Raw genomic sequence first — 21,094 nt, 5'->3', positions numbered from 1 at the left:
GTGAGTGCCAGCCGTCATTGTCACAACCAATATCGAGTCCCAGCTGCCATTTTGTTTTCCCCTTGGTGCCCCAAAATAAACATGCTGTCTGGATCGTCATGGGAATGATGAATGACAACTGGCATCTTCTTACAGTTAAAGAAAGCAGCCCACCACTCTGCTATGCTACAGGTAATCCATCTACACAGGAGAGCACCCATCAAAGTCTCCTTCAAACATGGAGCCAGTCCTGTCCATAGTAATCAGTTGGAGTCATTCAGAGATTAGCCAGCCCCTATCTGTGGCGCTGTGGTCTAAACCACTGAGCCTTGGGCTTGCTCGTCAGAAGGTCGGCAGTTCGAATCCCTGCGACGGGGTGAGCTCCTGTTACTCAATCCCAGCTTCTGCCAACCTAGCAGTTTGAAAGGACATCAAAGTGCAAGTAGATAAATAGGTACCATTCCAGTGGGAAGGTAAACAGTGTTTCCGTGTGCTGCTCTGGTTCGCCAGTAGCGGCTTAGTCATGCTGGCCACATGACCCGGGAGCTGTCTGCAGACAAACACCAGCTCCCTTGGCCAGTAAAGCGAGATGAGCGCCGCAACCCCAGAGTCGTCCTCGACTGGACCTAATGGTCAGGGGTCCCTTTACCTTTACCTTTATCCGCATCATCCAATCCATTTGTCTGTGGATCCATTCCCCCACTCCAGATTATCTGTCTATCTATGGAAAATAATTCTTTTTGAATACTCACCCACACACATACACAAAAACCTTTATGAAAGTTTTTTTTTAAAATAAATAAATGAAAGAATTAGCCCATTGGGGAACAAGGTTCTGGAGCCCAGCCTGTCCCCTGCTGTGCTAACTTTCTGTTTGCATTGAGCTGCTCGCATAAGGGAGCATTCATAAATGTGTTCCGCCATCTGCATGCGGTGTGAAGTGGCACAGTCTATTTTCCCACCTCTGAATTCTCCTGGCCTCATACCGCTGCTTAAGGCTTAAAAGGGGGTTTTGTAGCACCAGTTGCACAGTGTTCCCTGAAACTGAAATGCTAACAAATCGTGACTGTGTGAGTGGAATGTCTATACTGAGCCTTAAATAAAATTCGTGGAGAGTTCTGATTTTATTAATGTACGCTGAGCTGCCACAATCTCAATGACTTGTAGAACAAGCATGCATTTGATCCCACGGGCACTCACATTTGTTGTGGGAGGCACATAATTTGTACAAGTAGTGAACACAAATTCCCACTACCGCCTCCCAGGGCTCTCTTGGCCAGCTTTTGACAACTCCTGTGCCACCCATTTCATCCAGTTTCTTCAGTGGTGCTGAATTTTACAGGTATAATTCTTCTAGAAGCAAAGGTAAATCTACCAAAGGGATCAAATTTCCTGGCTCCTTTGACAACAAGCACTGCATATTTTCAGGGGGGAGAAGAAAGAAGGAGGGATGCTAACCTGAGGAGGCGGGCTGAGTATGAAATGTAAACTTTTTACAGGCCAAAAGATGTGCACTTGTTTAAAATTAAGTTCATAATACTGTTCTGTTCATACATACACCATCTGAGCAGCAGGGTACTAAGAACTGCTGTTAAAACGTCAGTTTCCTTTACAGAAGAGACAGCCAAGTATTTACGGTGTCTTTCCACTGATCTATTTATTTCAGAAGTCGCCAACATCGTACCCCCAAAGCAAATATGCTTGCAAAAATCCACAAAGCATGAGACCTTGTTTGCTCTTCTACATTAAGCATGGCTTATCAAACATGACCATATTTCAGTAAATGTACAGATTGGGTCCCTGCCCACCCGCCCATCCGAGACAGAGTTGTACAAAGAGCTGCTTTCTGGTGAACAATGTCTACACCATTTTGTAGTCCTGCCTTGTTTAGATGTGGCAGCCATGTTGGGTTATGCCACACCCCCATTTTTTGTGCCCATGACACTTTCTCAAATTTACATATGTGCCCACTGACCTCCAAAAGTTGGCAGCATGTAGTGTATTTACAGATGGTACATCTCAAAGAAGTAAAAAAAGCCCTGGGCAGTTAAGTCCAGTCAATGGTAACTATGGGTTTGCGGCACTCATCTCGCTTTCAGGCTGAGGAAGCCGACATTTGTCCACAGACAGACTTCTGGATCATGCGGCCAGCATGACTAAACCGCTTCTGGCGCAACGGAACACCATGATGGAAGCCAGAGCGCATGGAAATGCCATTTACCTTCCTGCCACAGTGGTTCTTATTTATCTACTTGCACTGGCGTGCTTTCGAACTGCTAGGTTGACAGGAGCTGGGACAGAGCAATGGGAGCTCACCCCATTGCGGGAATTCGAACTGCCGACCTTCCAATCAGCAAGCCCAAGAGACTCAGTGGTTTAGAACATACATCTGTATCAAAGAAGCATGATACGGAGATGCAGAAGGGAGCACATAAGCATTGCCAGTTTTTCACCCACATCAGGGTCAAACTTAATTATTCCCCTCAAAACTCTAATTGTGGTTCATCTATTGCTTTTTTTTTAGAAAAAAATGCAAAATAATGAGGGCTATCCTCTTGGGGAAATAGCAGCTTCAGTTGGGTACTTTTTGTAAACACAGCATCATGGGGGAGAAGGAGGTTCACCCATCCTTCACACACAGCATAGTTCCCATTCTGATTCTCCACTGCCACCAGCAAATTTAATCTCAAGCATCAGCAACGTGGAATTTCACTACACGCATCATCTGATTTGGCCCTTAGTCCTGTCCTTGTGATTTTAATCCCTGTTCCAGAAACCAAACTCTGCCACTCTTGCAAAATTAATCTCGGACCAGAGAAAATCTGCACAGAAACACACTTTTTAAAAAGTGTTATTTGACCTTTAGGGTCTCAACCCAAAGACTAACAGAACAGCAGACAGAGTGGGAAATTCCATGGCAGAGCAAGCACCAGAACCAAAGCCCTAACAGCTTATTTATGGTACTTCCTTCCACCACCAGCCCCAGAGGGACAGAGGGCCTTCTCGGTAGTGGCGCCCTCCCTGTAGAATGCCCTCCCACCAGATGTCAAAGAGAATAACAACTTCCAGACTTTTAGAAGACATCTGAAGGCAGCCCTGTTTAGGGAAGCTTTTAATGTTTGATGTATTACAATGTTTTAATATATATTTTTTGGAAGCCGCCCAGAGTGGCTGGGGAAGCCCAGCCAGATGGGCGGGGTATAAATAAATTATTATTATTGTTGTTGTTGTTGTTGTTGTTGTTGTTGTTAATGGTAAGGAATAAGTTCCAGATTTAGTGTAGTTAGAGCACAGTGTCTGGGTTTGTTCATGTGTGGCGAGGGAGTCCTTATCCATCACATTTGGCCCTCTCTCTCAAAAAAACCAAGGGGCATGGGCTTATTCAACTTCTCCTCTCACAACAACCCTGGGAGAGGAAATATCTGAAGGGGAGAAAGAGACTCAAACTCCTCCTGAGATAACCAAGTGTGCAACATGCATCCTGATTGGAAACATTGGGTCACAGAATACCCCACTTAGCCCGATACTCGCAGTCTTGCTCTCCACTGAGATGATTACATAAAGATTCTGCAGCTTAAGGTCAGGGTGATAATAGGGCCCTAGCGATGCTTTTTGTCCAATTCCGACCTTGCCCAATGTCAGAGACGGGAAACAGAGCCTTGAGTTTTGCTTCTTTTCAGCGCTTGTCTGGCAATTTTGAGAACCTCCCGTCCCTGATATGTGAAGGCCTTCATCATCTTGTCTGATAGAGGAATAACATACTCCGAACAAGACAAATATTAGAGGGGACATTTCAGAATTTTTTTTATTGATTGCATGCATACTCTGCTCTTTCGTCCTAGAATTCCCCTCACAGAGCTATGGTTCTAGGAGTAGTTTAACAGTCAATCCTTCTTCCCAGGGAACGGCAGGGGGTCCCCTAACAACTCTCTGAACCCTTAACAAACTACAGATTCCAGGATTCTTTGAGGGAAGCCATGGCAGTTCAAAGTGGTATGCTATTACTTCAGATATACAGTGCACATGGGGCCTGAATTCAGTAGCAGTTAGTATGTAATTACATCTAAAATTGGAATCTGAAACACATATTGTCATGGTAATGGGTGCGGGGTGACCACAAGCACTAGTATAGACAGTTCTCTTTTTGAAGGGCTGACAGTCCTCCATTCGAAGGAGTCCTATGTTTGAAGGTCCTGTATATCTGAAGGAGCGTCTCCATCCCCATCATCCAGCCCGGACACTGAGGTCCAGTGCTGAGGGCCTTCTGGCGGTTCCCTCTCTGTGAGAAGTGAGGTTACAGGGATGAGGCAGAGGGCCTTATTGGTAGTGGCACCTGCCCTGTGGAACGCCCTCCCACCAGATGTCAAGGCAATAAACAACTATTTTACTTTTAAAAGACAACTGTTTAGGTATTTTTTTTATGTCTGATGCCATATTGTTTTTAATATTCTGTTGGAAGCCATCGAGAGTGGCTGGGGAAACCCAGCAAGATAGGTGGGGTATAAATAAATGATAATGATAATGATGATGATGATGATGAAGGGCCATTCAGTAAGAAATAATTATAAGAGGGGGGGCAGGCACCAGCAGTTAGCAGTTGCATAGTGGACTGAGAAGGGACACACATTGGCTGGTCCCAATCTTCTCCGCTAAAGTGGTACCTCTGGTTATGTACTTAATTCATTCCGGAGGTCCGTTCTTAACCCGAAACTGTTCTTAACCTGAAGCACCACTTTAGCTAATGGGGCCTCCCGCTGCTGCCGCTCCACCAGAGCACAATTTCTGTTCTCATCCTGAAGCAAAGTTCTTAACCCAAGGTACTATTTCTGGGTTAGCAGAGTCTGTAACCTGAAGCATATGTAACCTGAGGTACCACTGTAATTATTTCTAAATCTGCATCTGGGGCAGGCCATGGGAACATCTCAGCTGGTAGAGCGCGAGACTCTTGATCTCAGGGCTGTGGGTTCAAACCCAATGTTGGTCGAAAGATTCCTGCCTTGTGTAGGGGGTTGGATGATCCCAGTGGTTTCTTCCAGCTCTACAGTTCTATGATTCTAGGATGCAAGTCTTAGCTGCAAGTATTTAAAAGCAGGCAAGGCAAGGCTAACGACTGAAGCACAGAGATGGGTGGAGGGGGAATAACAGTGCGAACAGTGTCAGAATCAATAAAATAATGTTTTGATGCCTCCAAAAACTCCTGTGGAGAAGGATCATTAGCAGAGACCCTTCTATGTGTGTGCCAACTTCTGCAGTGAGGTAGATGGCAGCTGGCGAGAAGGCGCTCTCAGTTGTGGCACCCCATCCATGCACTTTTGTCCCCTTGCAAGTTTACCTGGTACTACTTTTTAAATCATTTTTTGTGCCAAGCGAAGACATTTTCTCATTTTTCCAGCTGCGAATGGTTTTCATTGCTTAGAACTTTTAGCCCTGTTTACTGCACTTTTATTGTTCTAATTGAAGATAATAACAAAATAATGCTTTTAGTTCATTTATTTATCATTCTTATAAAGGAAAAGTGGGTGGGGGACGGAACCCGCATGCCAATCAAGCAATTGTTGTCTAAAACCACTACGTGTCCTTGACCCTATAATTCTAATGGGCTTAGTTTCATTTAGTTTTGCTTTATTTAGCTAAAAGGAGGACAGGTCTTGCTTACTGATTATATAGTCTTCTCGTCCCATGCTAGCATTGTTTCTGTAACCAGCATGAGAACTGACAGCCTGACCTCCGCCATTTCTCTTATTTGTAATGTTTCCGCTAGGCCATTAGTAGCAATTTCGCACTGCTTCGGTTAAATTGTTCACAGACATTTGTAAGAGGTGAAATATATTTTAATGCACAATTACTCACTCTGTTTCAGCCAGAGTATACATATGTATATTTGACCCTGTAACTACTGCTGGCTGGCTGTGAAGGGGCCATTAAGGCCTTTCAACTCAATGAATACTAAGGGACTCATTAATATACAGGCAAACGACATGATAGACGACGAAAGCTATTACTCTCTGTCCTGTTATTGTGACACTAAATCCAGGTAACTGGAAAATTTAAGCAAAGGTTGCACCCCACAGTAACTCTTCCAAAAGGAATAAAATGGGTGTTTGGCTCCAATGGCAGCTGGCATAGGTCCACCATGATCAACTACCTGTTTAATGCCAGTTTAAAAACAAACTGTTCCATATATATCTCACAACCACCACTCCCTCCTTACCTCCTGAACCATTCACTATATTTAGTTTGTATTTTGTACAACAAAAAAGTATCAGAGGGCTAATCCATGGGTAGGCAAACTAAGGCCCCGGGAGCCGGATCCGGCCCAATTGCCTTCTAAATCCGGTTTGCGGACAGTCCGGGAATCAGCGTGTTTTTACATGAGTAGAATGTGTCCTTTTATTTAAAATGCATCTCTGAGTTATTTGTGGGGCAAAGGAATTCGTTCATTTTTTCCCCCTTCAAAATATAGTCCGGCCCTCCACAAGGTCTGAGGGACAGTGGACCGGACCCCTGCTGAAAAAGTTTGCTGAACCCTGAGCTAATCCAACAGATATGCATGTGCTTGGCAAATTAATATTTCAACCAACTATCTGGTCCAAAACCTACTGTTTGAGAAGCGACTCCTGGGTGACATTGAAATTTTGCACTGGCTCACCTGAGCTTCGTGAAGTCTTGATGCAGAACTGCGGCATCCGTTGCCAAATGCATGTATGATCCACTACCACCCACAGAATAAAGCCAATGCATGGACTTAAAATAGCCATCACACACAATGTCAGACATAATGCTGTCCAACAGCTTTGTGTTTGATAGTTTGAAATCCCTTTTTGTACCAATGTATTCTTGCCACGTGAAAAAGAATAACAGTGAATTAAGTGTTCCATTGGTTTTTAAAGTCACAGCACAAAGGGGATTAAGTGTGTATAGGCTGTCTCCAGCAAAAAAGAAGGGGGGCAAGTTAAATGGCATACTAAGTCAACAAAAAAGAGGGGGAGGAAAGCAATTTGGATTGGTCTGGAAGTGGAGCAGAGACATCACCTTGCCAACAAAGGTCCGTATAGTTAAAGCTATGGTTTTCCCAGTAGTGATGTATATAAGTGAGAGCTGGACAATAAAGAAGGCTGATCGCTGAATAATTGATGCTTTTGAATTATGGTGCTGGAGGAGACTCTTGAGAGTCCCATGGACTGCAAGAAGATAAAACCTATCCATTCTTCAGGAAATCAGCCCTGAGTGCTCACTGGAAGGACAGATCGTGAAGCTGAGGCTGTTATGTACTGAAGTTCTTACCCTGGGCCAGCAGGTAGATACTGTAGATAGTTATGCAAATAAGGGATTGAAAATGACGTTCAGTGATTGGATAGTTTTAGAAAATTGTTACAGTTACATTGTACTGGAGCTCTATATAAGCAGGCTGACTGAACCCTTCTGTTCTGGCCTGTGAATAAACAAGAGCTGTTTGAAGAATCGCTGTGTCATCTGATATGTTCACCCACAACTTAACAGAGGCTCCAATACTTTGGCCACCTCATGAGAAGAGAAGCCTCCCTGGAAAAGACCCTGATGTTGGGAAAGATGGAGGGCACAAGGAGAAGGGGACGACTGAGGACGAGATGGTTGAACAGTGTTCTCGAAGCTACCAATCTGAATTTGAACAAACTGCGGGAGGCAATGGAAGACCTGAGTGCCTGGCGTGCTCTGGTCCATGGGGTCACGAAGAGTCTGACACAACTAAACAACAAGTCAACAAAAAAGAGGGGGAGGAAAGCAATTTGGATTGGTCTGGAAGTGGAGCAAGACCACTAAAGATTTATAGCAGGAGTGGGAAACCTTTATGTTAACTAGAATTCCCATCAGCTCTAGCAGGCAAGGCCAGTGGCCAGGAATTATGCAAGCTGTAGTTTAGCAACATCTGGAGGGACAAAAGTTACCTACATCTGATTTAGGAAATGGATGGATAATTTTTTTAAAAAAAGAGCAGTCAAATCCAGATGGTTCCCCCCCAAACACACACTTTGATGAAGAGGGTTCAACTTTAACTGAGGAGAACTGATAAAGTCCACAGGTAACAAAGAGATAATTTCTCTCCATGTGGGAAAAAACAACAACAAATTATGTATTTCAATGCCGAAAGATCTGTGTTGGGCGCTTATTAGCTACTAAGCCAAGTTCAAGGTTTTGTTGCTGAGATTTGAAGCCCTAAACTACATAGGGCCAACATACCCTATTTGTTGCTCTATAAGACTCAATTTTCCCTCCTAAAAAGTAAGGGGAAATGTGTGTGTCTTATGGAGCAAATGTAGCTATCCCAGAAGCCAGAACATCAAGAGGGATCACTGCTTTCGCTGCACAGCGATCCCTCTTGTCGTTCTGGCTTCTGAGATTCAGTTTTTTTTTTCTTCTTGTTTTTCTCCTCCAAAAACTAGGTGCGTCTTATGGTCTGGTGCATCTTATAGAGTGAAAAATACAGTACCAAGCAGACCACCTCCTCGAGTACAAACCAAACTGAGCTTAAATATACTGTAACGAAACCCTTAAGGGTTCTCCAAAAGCAGTGGATTATCATTTGTTGACAATTCAGAAGTGGGCCTTCTCAGTGATTACAGCTGCTTTTCAGAATACCCTACTCCAGGTAATTTGGGAGACAACAACAACAGCCTCTAAACACCTCTTAAAAACTTATATGTTTACCCAAGCTTTCCTGAACTCTAACTCATTTTATTAGGCTTGCCATATACCGAAAAGTGAAAAATCCCCGCCCAAGTTGTTGAACTTTTGGGGGGAACTTTTCTCCCAAGAAAAATAGTTCTGGGGTGCTTTTTTTGTAATTCTTATCGATTTATTTATTTTTTAATTACTCCCCTTGCCACATATCCAGGTTTTCCTGGGCATTTTGCTAATTCAGCAAAAATCTGCCTGCATCCCTGTTGTGTCCAGGAAAGTCTGAATGTATGGCAGCCATAGTTTTATTCTCTATACACTGCTCAAAGCTATGATAAATTGTTTTCTTCTGTTTTAAGGAAATTTTATTTAATGTTACTGTTTCTATTTTGTTGTTCTTGTGCAAAGCACTTGGGGATTTTTATTATATAAAGTGCTTGGCGAAGACCTTTCTAAAATTTCAGGGAGAATTTTAAGTAATTGTTTCTGGTTTTATGGCTAATTTCAACTGATTTCCATCCTGTTGCAACCCTGTCGTGGGCACTGCTTGGAAACAGCATATGCATTGTTGAAGTAAGTAGGTAAACAGATCATGAATAAATAAATGAGTAAGTTTATAGGTATCACAACCTAAGGCTGGCTCCAACACTCCTTTTTCAGTTGGGAATAATTGGTGAGGGAATAGTGGTTGTGTGGCTCAGCCCTTATAGACAAGTTTGCAGGGAGAGAGGAGATTAGCATAGACTCGATTTAGGACGTGTGGGGCCTATGGACATTAATTGTGCTGAAACACAACACAACACAAACACTGCAACACAACAATTTAAATTAAATGGTGATAGATCAAGAAGGAACCACCCAACTAACCATAGCTCTTACTAGGTTCTTGCTCAAGTAAACAGGAATAGTGTATCTGAAAAGCACTCCAAGGGGGGGGGAGGGGGGAGATTTATTTATTTATTTGTAAGGTGCCTGACTCATATAAGCATTTCAATTAGGTTCATTAGGAAAGTTATTACTTGTTAATTGAATAGCAACAGACTGCTAAGGATCACTTATGGTGCCCTAATAAGTATGTAAGAGAGAAATCTCCTTGTGTAATTCCATCAGCAGTAAACTAGTGTAATTAGATTCTTACTAACAAACTCAAATTGCCAGAATGTTGAACCAGATAATTGGCATTTAGGAAGATACCTGGAGATATTCCTTGCAATATCAATTAACATACTTACTAAATGACAGCTTAAACCCTTAACAAGTGATTTAGACCCATGGGCTTCTGGTAATCTGGATAGATGATCATTAAGTGCTTAAACAGCACCAGGAGTGGAGGAATGCAAAAGGACAACTGCTCTGGTCACTCATATCAAGGGGGGCAGCCAAACATGGAGCATTCCAGCTCTGATGGAAAATGCAAGCCATGGCCTAGCCCAGTGATGGCCAAACTTGGCCCTCCAGCTGTTTTTGGACTACAACGCCCATCATCCATAGCTAATGTAGGGATGATGGGAATTGTAGTCCCAAAACAGCTTAGAGGGCCAAGTGTGGCCATCACTGGCCTAGCCAAACAGTCTTGCACAGATGCTGCCATTCATTCATGCTCAAGTCCTCATTTGTAGAGTGGGAATGGTGCACTTTTACCCAGCAAATACAATGCAGCTAAGCGAAGCAACAGCACTGTCACCACTTCAAATGGCACAGTTAGAAGCATTCTCAGAAGTTGTTCCAAAGCTGTGAGACCCCCTTCCTCTAGAGATTGATCTACTGTACACATGCAGCAATGAGGTGGTAGAATTTTGTGGAGTGGTAGAACGGACTGTATTGACTGGGGAATGCTATTTTTGAATACTGCTCTGGGTAAACGGCTTGCCTATAAGTAGAAATCTAGGGTGTCACTCTCTCATGTGATCGAGTTTTGTTTTTAAACTTGAAATGGGGGGGGGTAAAGAAAAATAGGAGTGCACTCAAAATGGCAGCCCCATTCTACCACTTGTTCTACTGCATGTGCTCCTAGGGCCTGGTAACCAAATGGTTAGACTACTGAAATGCATTATCATTAAACACTATATTCCCCTGGAGAGGCCCTGGGATGCTGTAGGCCTTCCCTGACCACTGGTCCTGTTAGCTAGGGATCATGGGAGTTATAATCCCAAAACATCTGGAGGGCTGAGTTTGCCTATGCCTGCTGTAGGCCATAGACCACCTGGTTTATGTACCCATTAGGCCACAGCTCCAATTATTGTGGTGGAAGTGGTATGCAAACTGGGGGAAATAACACCCCCCCTCTTTTTTAAAAACTAGAGTCATGCAACTACGGTAGGTCATCACAGACAGGGTTGTGAGATAAACACTCACTTCACATATAACCTAATGTGCATGGTGGAAGGAAGGGACTGGTGTCTCTCCTCTTCCATGAACATTAAAAGCATAAGAAGAGCCTCCTGGATCAGGCCTATGGGCCATCCAGTATGGCATTGTCTTCTCAAAGTGGCCAACCAGATGCTTATAGGAAGCCCACCAGGCACAACACAGACTTGCTTGAAATGAGTTGCCTAACCAGTGGGTTTGGCCTTGCTTTTGTGTACCCTCCAAGCATTTAAAGCACACCTGATGTCATGGTCCCATTGCTGAGCAACAATGTGCAGAGCTCTGTAGAGCGGGAGACCAAACAACTAGAAGAGTCACTGAGGTGTACTTGCCTGGGTATAGAGTCAGCATCCAAAGTCAGGTCCAGTCCCAGGGTAAGGTGAACAGCAATCTACGTGGTCAGACAGTCCAGGGATCAGGGACTCTGTTGATCATGGGGTCAACAATCAAGACGAGCAGGAAGCAGCAAGTGTTGTTACCAGCGTCTGACTGCTGCTGGAAGCTCTGCTTCAGAAGGCTGAAGCCAGCTGGTTCTCATCAGCAACTTCTCCTCTGTGCCCTTGAAGACTGATCAGCTGCAGGTGGAATCACTTGCATGGTGAGTTCCCGCCTCCCACCAGTAGGAATAAAGACACATGACACCATTATTTTAGGTTAATGGGCTAAAATTGGCCACAACTTTATTGGTTACAGGTGATGAGCAGTAATGGCTTAGGAATTGGTCCTATCTGACTATCCGGCTTCAGCCTGTTTGCTTGAAGACCGGGAAGGGTTAACACCAACAGGGATAGCCCTGCTGATGCACATCAACTGGGAACTCCCCCGGGGTCACCGCTCAGGGGTGGACTTTAGGCCCTGACCTCCATAGACTTAGGATGAGGCCACACACCCCGGAATCCTTTATTGGACTGCCCTTCAATATCTGGGGGAGGTGATGGCGCTCCTCCCCCCACACACACATCTACATAACAATACCCATACCAATGCCTAACCGCCCAAACCGAGAAAGTTGTGAGGATTTGCTACGAGGTAGGCGAAAAACCAAATGGCCAGTGCCAATTTGCCAAGTGAAAAAAATTCCTACCAGGCCCCTTAACGGTGACCAACCGAAGTCCATAGCAAGGTCAGAAGGGGAACCTTGAAGGGTGGGTGGGTGGGAAACTACAGCAGCTGAGCAGCCAAAGAGGGAGATCCCGGGCCGTGCTAGCCTTAAATGGGGCAAGCCACACCCCCTGAGCCAGCCGATTGGCTGGCCAGAGGATGGCGTGGCCCGCAGATTCCCCAGATCGCGCGGAGGCTGGGAGCGTGAAGCCCACAACACCACCTCCTCCCAAGGTCGGAAGTGGCTTTCTCAGCAGGCAAAGCTGACTCCTGGCCCATGACTCTTGAAAACTTCATTCTTTTTTGGTTCTATCCTTAAGTATTTTCCCTAAGAAAAGCCTAGCCAGTGGTGCATCTAGTCTCAAAGTGGCTAGCCAGATGTCTATGGGAAGCCCACAAGCAAGTCTCCACATCTGTAGTTTGCAGCAACTGGTATTCAGAAACATACTGTCTCCCCAATGGAGGCAGAACTACCACTACAGCAGCAGCCAGTCCGGAAAACCAACTGTACATTCACAACTGCTATCTGCTACCCATTCTCCACCTCCCCTGAATGCTTTTATGTTTCAGATTTTGTTAGCAGAAACTGACAGAAGTTCTCTTTGGAGAAAACAACGCCCCCCCCTCCCAAAAAAATCAATCTACTTTTCAAAGAGACAAATTGTGGGCTATGCATTCCTAATATAGCAAGACATTATGATGCCTGTAAACTAGTTGCTATGGTGTCTCAGGTGAAAACAAGAGAGACTTTTGCACGGCAGGGGGAAAAAATATGTGTTTGAAATATTCTCTCTCAAATATCTGGAGAGTGCTGCAAAGTTTTGCTGTATTCAGAAGTCACAGTCTCATTGAAATGAACCCATGAAAGTGTTTCCGACCGAGTCAGACTATTAGGCTGTCTATTCCAATGCAGTCTACTCTGACTGGCAGCAGCTCTGTAGTCCTAGCCCAGCTATCTTAGATACACAGAAATGAACCTTTAGGTGCTTACCACAAAGCCACAGTCTCTCCCCACAGGTACATCTCTCCCCGCAGGGACCTCATGCACCCTGTGGAAACTAAACCCACATCTTTCTAATTCTTACCAGATAAAAAAGGGAGATAAGGGAAACGAGGATCTGATATTCACTTGGAGTATCTCTCAAGGGTTTCAAGTACAGTGGTACCTCGGGTTAAGTACTTAATTCATTCCGGAGGTCCGTACTTAACCTGAAACTGTTCTTAACCTGAAGCACCACTTTAGCTAATAGGGCCTCCTGCTGCCAACGCGCCTCCGGAGCACGGTTTCTGTTCTCATCCTGAAACAAAGTTCTTAACCTGAGGTACTATTTCTGGGTTAGCAGAGTCTGTAACCTGAAGCGTATGTAACCTGAGGTACCACTGTACAGTCGTACCTCGGCTCCTGAATGCCTTGGGAGTCGAATGTTTCAGCTCCCAAATGATCGAAAACCAGAAGAGAGTGTGCTAGTTTTCTAACGTTATTTTGGAAGCCAAAATCCGACGGGGCTTCCATGGCTTCTGATTGGTTGCAGGAGCTTCCTGCAGCCAATCAGAAGCCGTGCTTTGGAAGTCGAATGGACTTCTGGAACGGATTCTGTTTTACTTCCGAGGTACGACTGTATTATTAACGGGAGATGGGAAGGGCTCAAAAGTGAGAGGAAGAGCTGAACAGCCCTTGTTTCAGAAACAGATTGGATCCAGTCCAGTCTCCACAGTTCCAGTGTTAGTCAAAGCAGACCCACTGATATCAATGGGCATGACTAACTTATGCCCATTAATTTCAATAGGTCTACTGTGAGTAAAACCTAGTTGGATACAATCCTCTGCCACAGGGAGACAGCGTGGCATGGTGCAGGAGGAGCATCGATCTAACAAGCTCATCCTCTGATCTTGCCAAGCAGGACCTCCGTGGAAGATGCTCTAGGCTAGGCTTGCCAAACCTGGTGCCCTCCAGATGTTGTTGGACTACGGATCCTTTCATTCCTAACCACTGACTGTGCTGGCTGGGGCTGAGGGGAGTTTGGAGTCCAGCAACACATTCTTTGCATATGGAAATACTCAGCCCCGGGCCTTTCCAGTTAAAGCTGGCAGGTCTGTGAAAGGCATCGTTGTGGGATATTGCAGAGAAGAGCTACCAAGCAGGATGGAATAATAAGTCCTGCACAGTGGTCTGGTGGAGCAGCAGCAGCAGCACAGGGAAGCACAACAGGACCTCTGGTGTCATCTAGCTCAGTACAGTGGTACCTGGGGTTACATACGCTTCAGGTTACATACGCTTCAGGTTACAGACTCCGCTAACCCAGAAATAGTGCTTCAGGTTAAGAACTTTGCTTCAGGATGAGAACAGAAATCGTGCTCCGGCAGCGCGGCAGCAGCAGGAGGCCCCATTAGCTAAAGTGGTGCTTCAGGTTAAGAACAGTTTCAGGTTAAGTCTGGACCTCCGGAACGAATTAAGTACTTAACCCGAGGTACCACTGTATTGTCCACACTGACTGGCAGCAACTGTCCTTACCTGGAGATGTCCAGGATTGAACCCAACACCTTCTGCATGCAGAGCAGATGCTGTATCATGTTAGGGAACCATTCTGCAAAAAACAAGTAGAAAGTTTCTAGAAGGTTCCAGAGTTTCCCCTTTAAATTTGGGAGTGACACTCTGAGCTTAATTGGCACCAGCTGGAAGGGCCAATAAGAAGAAGACCACTCGGTTTCATTTTTGCGGATGCCTAATAGCAAACATCTGTCCGAAGATTGTTGCCTGTGAATTCTGTTGAAGGACTGTTGCTGTGATCTACAACATACTGGAGATGAGACTTTTGTTTGCTACTGTACTGTTAATTGCTGTTTGTGTTAACAATTTAAAGGTTTCTTTTGCAACTGTAATGCTTGTACCCGGTCTGGGAATAAAATCTATTGACCGAGACTTTACAGTTTGGTGAGTCATCTTTAAAACAACTTTGTCATTGTTCACCACTTCCGCACATGAGAGAGAAAGAAGCTAAGCTCTGCTAAAACAGTTTAAAAGAGTTTTTACCAGTATCTGCGCAGTGAAGGTGTGTGGATGGTATCCTCTGATATATCACTGAGCTAAATCTCTTCCCCTCTCCCTGTGTCCTGATTCTAATCAAGCTCCCCAGAAGCTGCTGTCTACAGGATTGTTGTTTGTGTTTCTAAACAGTGAGAAATGCAACATCAAACGACACATTCAACATGGCCTTAGTCCAGTCTCTAAATCCCTCCATCGGATATTGAAGGTTACATTTGCCATACGGAGAATTAACCTCAGGGCTCGCATTAAAGCCAAGGGGGCAGCGAATGGCTGCGTTTCTCTGGAAACACTTTGAAGATGTGCTTGCTCTTTATTCCGCTGGATCCATAAGGGAGGCTCATCAGAAAGGAACCTAAGGCAGCTAGTTATACACCAAGAAGAATCTGGATCATGCGGAGTTCAAAGGTGCTCAGTTTAAGCAAGTGATCTTCAGAAAGGAGTTGGAAATTCAGAAGTATCCTGGAGTTTTCTTTCCTTTTTTAAAAAAATAGCACCATGCTGATAATAAACATCTCTCCGCCTCTCTCAAGAGCTCCCATACCAAATACTCCATTCATTTCCCTGTACTGCTATCCCCTGTGCTACTTAGGAGTTGAAGGACCGCAAATTTAAAAATACTGTCAGAAAACTTCACAGCTCTTAATGACCAAACAAGATGAATATATATACACGTGTGGTTCCTGTTGCAAGAGCACCGTGCAGGTAGTTAAATGGTCGATTAGCCTTTTATATGTGTGGATAAATTGGAAGTCTTTCTGAATAAGCCTTCAGCTCGAAAAAGGCTCCCAGTGCAATGAGTGGCAGCCCAAACAGCCACAATTGTGCAGAGAATGAGAGAATTAAAGTATGACAGGAATGGGCCTGAGGTGAGGAATTGCCTCTCCAAGCAAAAAATAGTTGTTCAAGTAATGACAACAACACCGCCATTTTTTTCCTGTTGTTTTATTAATTGAAAACATTTGCATGCCTTCATCATAGATAGGCCTTTACAGGTGGGCTTTTTGTTGTTTTAATGCCCCCAACACAGGGGTAGGGGGGAAATGTAGCTTGGTGTGCATTTAAATATGAACTTGCCTAATTCTCACTTCCCAAAACCACACACAAACAACAACACAGCTCTCCTTTGAAATTCACACTTTTGTGGTGCAGCTCAATGACAACAAGAAGTATTGTTGCACAACACTCCAATCTCCAAAGGGTGCAAGGTTCCAGGGGTTCAAGGGTGCCAACTTGAATAAAATATTGGGGGGCCCAGGTAAGCCTCACCCTCACAAGACACAGCGTGTGCACACCATTTGAATGGCAATGCCCATCAACTTTGGGGGCCCTGGCCCCCTCAAATATTTCATTGGGGGGCCAAAGGGACCTCATCTCCTAGGAGAGAGCTTCTGCCCTTACTCAGTTGCCAGCATGGCTCTTTGTCTTCTGGTTTCCCAAAGTTCTTAATTCTAGTAGATCAACAGCTAATTCAGGACTTAAGTGGCGGGTTCAGTCTTTGTGGGGCACATTGATTTCTCTCTGGCCTCCCCTCTGGTTGCAGATCACAGGCTCCAAAGTCACACTCCAGCCCCAAAACAGTCTCTGTAGCTGCACACAGGGTCTCAAGACACAACTCCACTTCCTTTATTTCTTTAATGGAATAGACTATCACCTCCCCAGGAAGCTTGCCTGCCTATTCCAGGAATTAGAAGGGGGGCCAGGCATGAGAAGGGTCTCAGCAGACAGCTTACCCCCCCCAACTCATAACAGTGTGCAAGCTGGTGGATGCACCCCAGTTTCCTCTGCTCACAACCCCCCCGCAATTCCCCCTACATTAACCCCTAATACCGCCCCTTCCCACCTCATGCAATTTCTAAGCTCCCTTTCCACCTTCCCAAACCTGTTTCTGCAGCCTTACTTTGGCCTCCTGTTTTCACTTCCACACACACACCCAGCTATGCCTCCTCCTTCCTCATTTTTTACAACCACTCTTTTATGCAGGCCACCTCCATGGTAACCTGCTGCATCCTCCCCCTGCCACACACTGCAGCTGCTAAACACCCTTCTCACCCAGTTATGAAGCCACCATCCCCTCCCTTGCATGCCCTTACTTTGATCTCTACAGTGGTACCTCGGGTTAAGAACTCAATTCGTTCCAGAGGTCTGTTCTTAACCTGAAACTGTTCTTAACCTGAAGCACCACTTTAGCTAATGGGGCCTCCTGCTGCCATTGCGCCACCGCCACCCAAATTCTGTTCTCATCCTGAAGGAAGTTCTTAACCCAAGGTACTATTTCTGGGTTATCAGAGTCTGTAACCTGAAGCATCTCTAACCTGAAGCGTCTGTAACCCGAGGTACCACTGTATTCCCGTACCTCCTTAAAGCAACCCCTGTTTTCCTTTCCGTCTTCCTCCATTCTTGCTGTATTCAAACAATGGCAGACATTTGAGTACATTGTGGTGGAAGAAAACAGACAGAAATTGTAGTTGTGTACAATGGCAGAGGTTGAAGTAAAGAAGGGGTGGAGGGACATTGGGAGGTTGTTGTTTTTTGACCCAATTCTATCAAGGATAAATAACAGAGATGCGTACAACACAGAAGCTAAAACTAAGATGCTACCTCAACAGATCCTTACCCAACTTCCTTCTCACTGTACTCGAAACATTGTTTTAAACTACCATTTTTGTTCCCTCAGTGTCACTCCTGCTCACTCTATTAAAACTTCTGCCATGGTTTAAAATTATCACTTTCCCCCTCTCAAGATCCTCTCCATTCCTGCTTTACTCAGACCTCTGCTCTTCACTCTGATCCACTGAAACCTTTTGGAGCATAATGGGATGAAGACTTGAGAGAAAGTATTTCATGAGATCAACTAGTTAAAGGCTTGCTGAATTATAGCAGTTTCACCTAAAGATTCACCTAAAGGAAGTTACAGCTGCCAATCCAAGCAGCGACCCAAGGGACAGGTTTCTGTGGATTTAGGGGGGAATTTGAGAAACTTGAACATGGGATACGATGTACTGTATAAGGTCCAGAATTGCTCCAATGGGAAATAAGTTCAGGTAAAAACATGAGTGAAATATTTAAAACTAGAATGGTGAAGTCTGAGCCTCACAAGGGAGTAAAGTAAAATTAAAAAAACTTGTACAAACTGCATTTATTCAAAACTGTTCATGAGCCAAATATCCAGGCCCCAAAAGGGCCGACTCAGAGAAAGTAGTCAAGAGCAGCTTCAAAAACTGAAGGAGGAGCATGAAGGCATGAAGGCAAACTGGGTCCCAAGAGCCTTTGAAGAAGCAACAATCTATTAGGAACACTTGCAGCTATGCAAAAATAAAGCCAAACAAGGAAGAGTTCACACTCTTTTTGATCCCAAATTGTCACCGTTCTTATTTGTCTCACCCCACTTTTTTGATCTGATCTATCTCACCCCACCAGGGACGCGGGTGGTGCTGTGGGTTAAACCACAGAGCCTAGGACTTGCCAATCAGAAGGTTGGCGGTTCAAATTCCCGTGATGGGGTGAGCTCCCATTGCTCGGTCCCAGCTCCTGCCCACCTAGCAGTTCCAAATCACGTCAAAGTGCAAGTAGATAAATAGGTACCACTCTGGCGGGAAGGTAAATGGCATTTCCGTGCGCTGCTCTGGTTCACCAGAAGCGGCTTAGTCATGCTGGCCACATGACCCGGAAGCTGTACGCCGGCTCCTATGGCCAATAAAGCGAGATGAGCGCCACAACCCCAGAGTCAGTCACGACTGGACCTAATGGTCAGGGGTCCCTTTACCCTTTACCTATCTCACCCCACCACCCCGTTTCCCACCAAATTCAGTTCTGTATTGGTAAATGACAAAGCACAGGATAAAACTCTTGCAAGAAATAGCTTTTCATTGTTTGGGGAGTTGGCATCATCTCAAGTCTTATCAGGGTACAGATGCATGAAGGTCTCCCAGCCCTACTAGCAACACAGAGTAACAGTTCTTATATCTTCTTCAGATTGCTTATTGTCTTAGCTCGACTAAGGCTTTGACAGCATTTCTGCTTCTCACACTCCAGACCGGGGAGGGGAGATATTTCTGCTCTCAGGACAGACATTCAGGTCTACTTTAATCACAACCCAGCTTTTGTGTGGCAAGTTCCCGACCCCCCCAGGTGGAAATAATGACACATGACACAACTATTTAAGGTTAATGGGCTAAATAAGGCCACAACTTTATTTTATTTTACATGTGATGAGCAGTATTGGCTTAGACATTGGATCTGACTCCAGCCCATCTGCTGGAAGTCCGGGAAGGGTTAACCACCGTTAGGGGGAGTCCTGCCGATGCACATCAACTAGGAGCTCCCCCGAGGTCACTGATAGGGGGCGTGCCTTAGGCCCTAACCTCCCTAGGCTTCAGACAGGGCCACACCCCCCAGAATCCTTTAACGGACTACCTTTCAATATGCTGGGCAGGTGATGGAGCTACCTCCCCTTTTTCCATCTACAAAACTATTCCAATGCCTAACCACCAGTACCCAGAAAGTTGTGACGATTTTTCTACGAGATAGGCGAAAACCAAGTGGCTAGTGCCAATTTGCCAAGTGGAAAAATTCCTACCAGGCCCCTCAACGGCAACCAACTGAAGTCCATAGCAAGGTCAAAGAAGAAAACCTTAAAGGGCGGGAGGGTGGGGAAACCGAAGCAGCTGGAAGGTCTAAAAGTGGGACATCCCAGCTCTGTCCCGCCTTCATGGGGCAGGCCACACCCCCGGACCAACCCGATTGGCTGGCTAGGGGAGTGATGCAGCCAGGAACCCCCCCAGTCACGCAGGGCTGGCCTCCCACCCCCTGCGCACGTGGAGGGGCCGTGAAGCCCACAACCCCACCTCCTCCTTAAGGCAGAAGTGGCTTTCCTTCTCTTCCATGCCACAAGCATCTGCAGGGATCACCTTCACCACGAATGCAAATCTGCAACCACAATTCAGCTCAGTAACAGTTTGGTCCCAATTAGCAGCACCGTGTCCTTCCCTGGCACCAGGGCACCATGCAGGACCAGGGGCTGGGCACAGAGGGTGAACAGAACTCGCAGTGCCAGCCTAACCCTTGCCACTGACTGGCGGGCGCAGGGCCCAGAAAATTCATGCAGCCACGTTGTGCTGTGACATGCCACCTGCCCACCCACCTATGCAGGGGGGAGCCTGGCCAGCCGACACGGCCCTTGTTGGGCGCATGCTCCCAACCCTGACTGGGTGGCCATTTAGCAAGGGCACTGGGGGCACAGTGGCAAGGCAAGGCCGTCTTCTGGGGCCCAGAGACAGCAAGCAGGGTGGGGATCCCTGTGGGGCAGGCACAAGCCAGGAACCCCCTCAAAAACATGCGCCTGGGGCTATTACACCCCTGGCCGTCCCCACGCTACGCCCCTGGTCCCAATAGGAAGTGCACCTGTCAGTCATCTTCTAGGAATGCTCTATCTCTGGCTTGGGCTAGATGGCATACAAGGAAGGATGAGGGAGAATCTTAATTCAGTTTGCGCTTAAATGCAAATCTACGTAATTTTCACTTCCCAAAACAATATGAAAACCAGAAGACACCCATTCTTCAAAATCCACACATCCCTGAATTTTGCAATGCAGTTCTCCGTCCAAGCAATGTTAACAAAAAAATGCATATATTATGCAAAATAACATTAAAAATGCAATATATCGTGGGAAATTGCTTTGCAAAAAAAAGTATACAGTGGTACCTCTGGTTATGTACTTAATTCGTTCCAGAGGTCCGTTCTTAACCTGAAACTGTTCTTAACCTGAAGCACCACTTTAGCTAATGGGGCTTCCCGCTGCCACCGCGCCGCCAGAGCACGATTTCTGTTCTCATCCTGAAGCAAAGTTATTAACCTGTAGCAGAATTTCTGGGTTAGCGGAGTCTGTAACCTGAAGCGTATGTAACCTGAAGCGTATGTAACCCGAGGTACCACTGTATTGGGCAAAA

Source organism: Podarcis melisellensis, assembly GCF_964234715.1.
Source record: "Podarcis melisellensis genome assembly, chromosome: 14".
NCBI lineage: Eukaryota > Metazoa > Chordata > Lepidosauria > Squamata > Lacertidae > Podarcis > Podarcis melisellensis.
The sequence above is the reverse complement of the archived record's forward strand: the minus strand, read 5'-3'. Positions refer to the sequence as shown.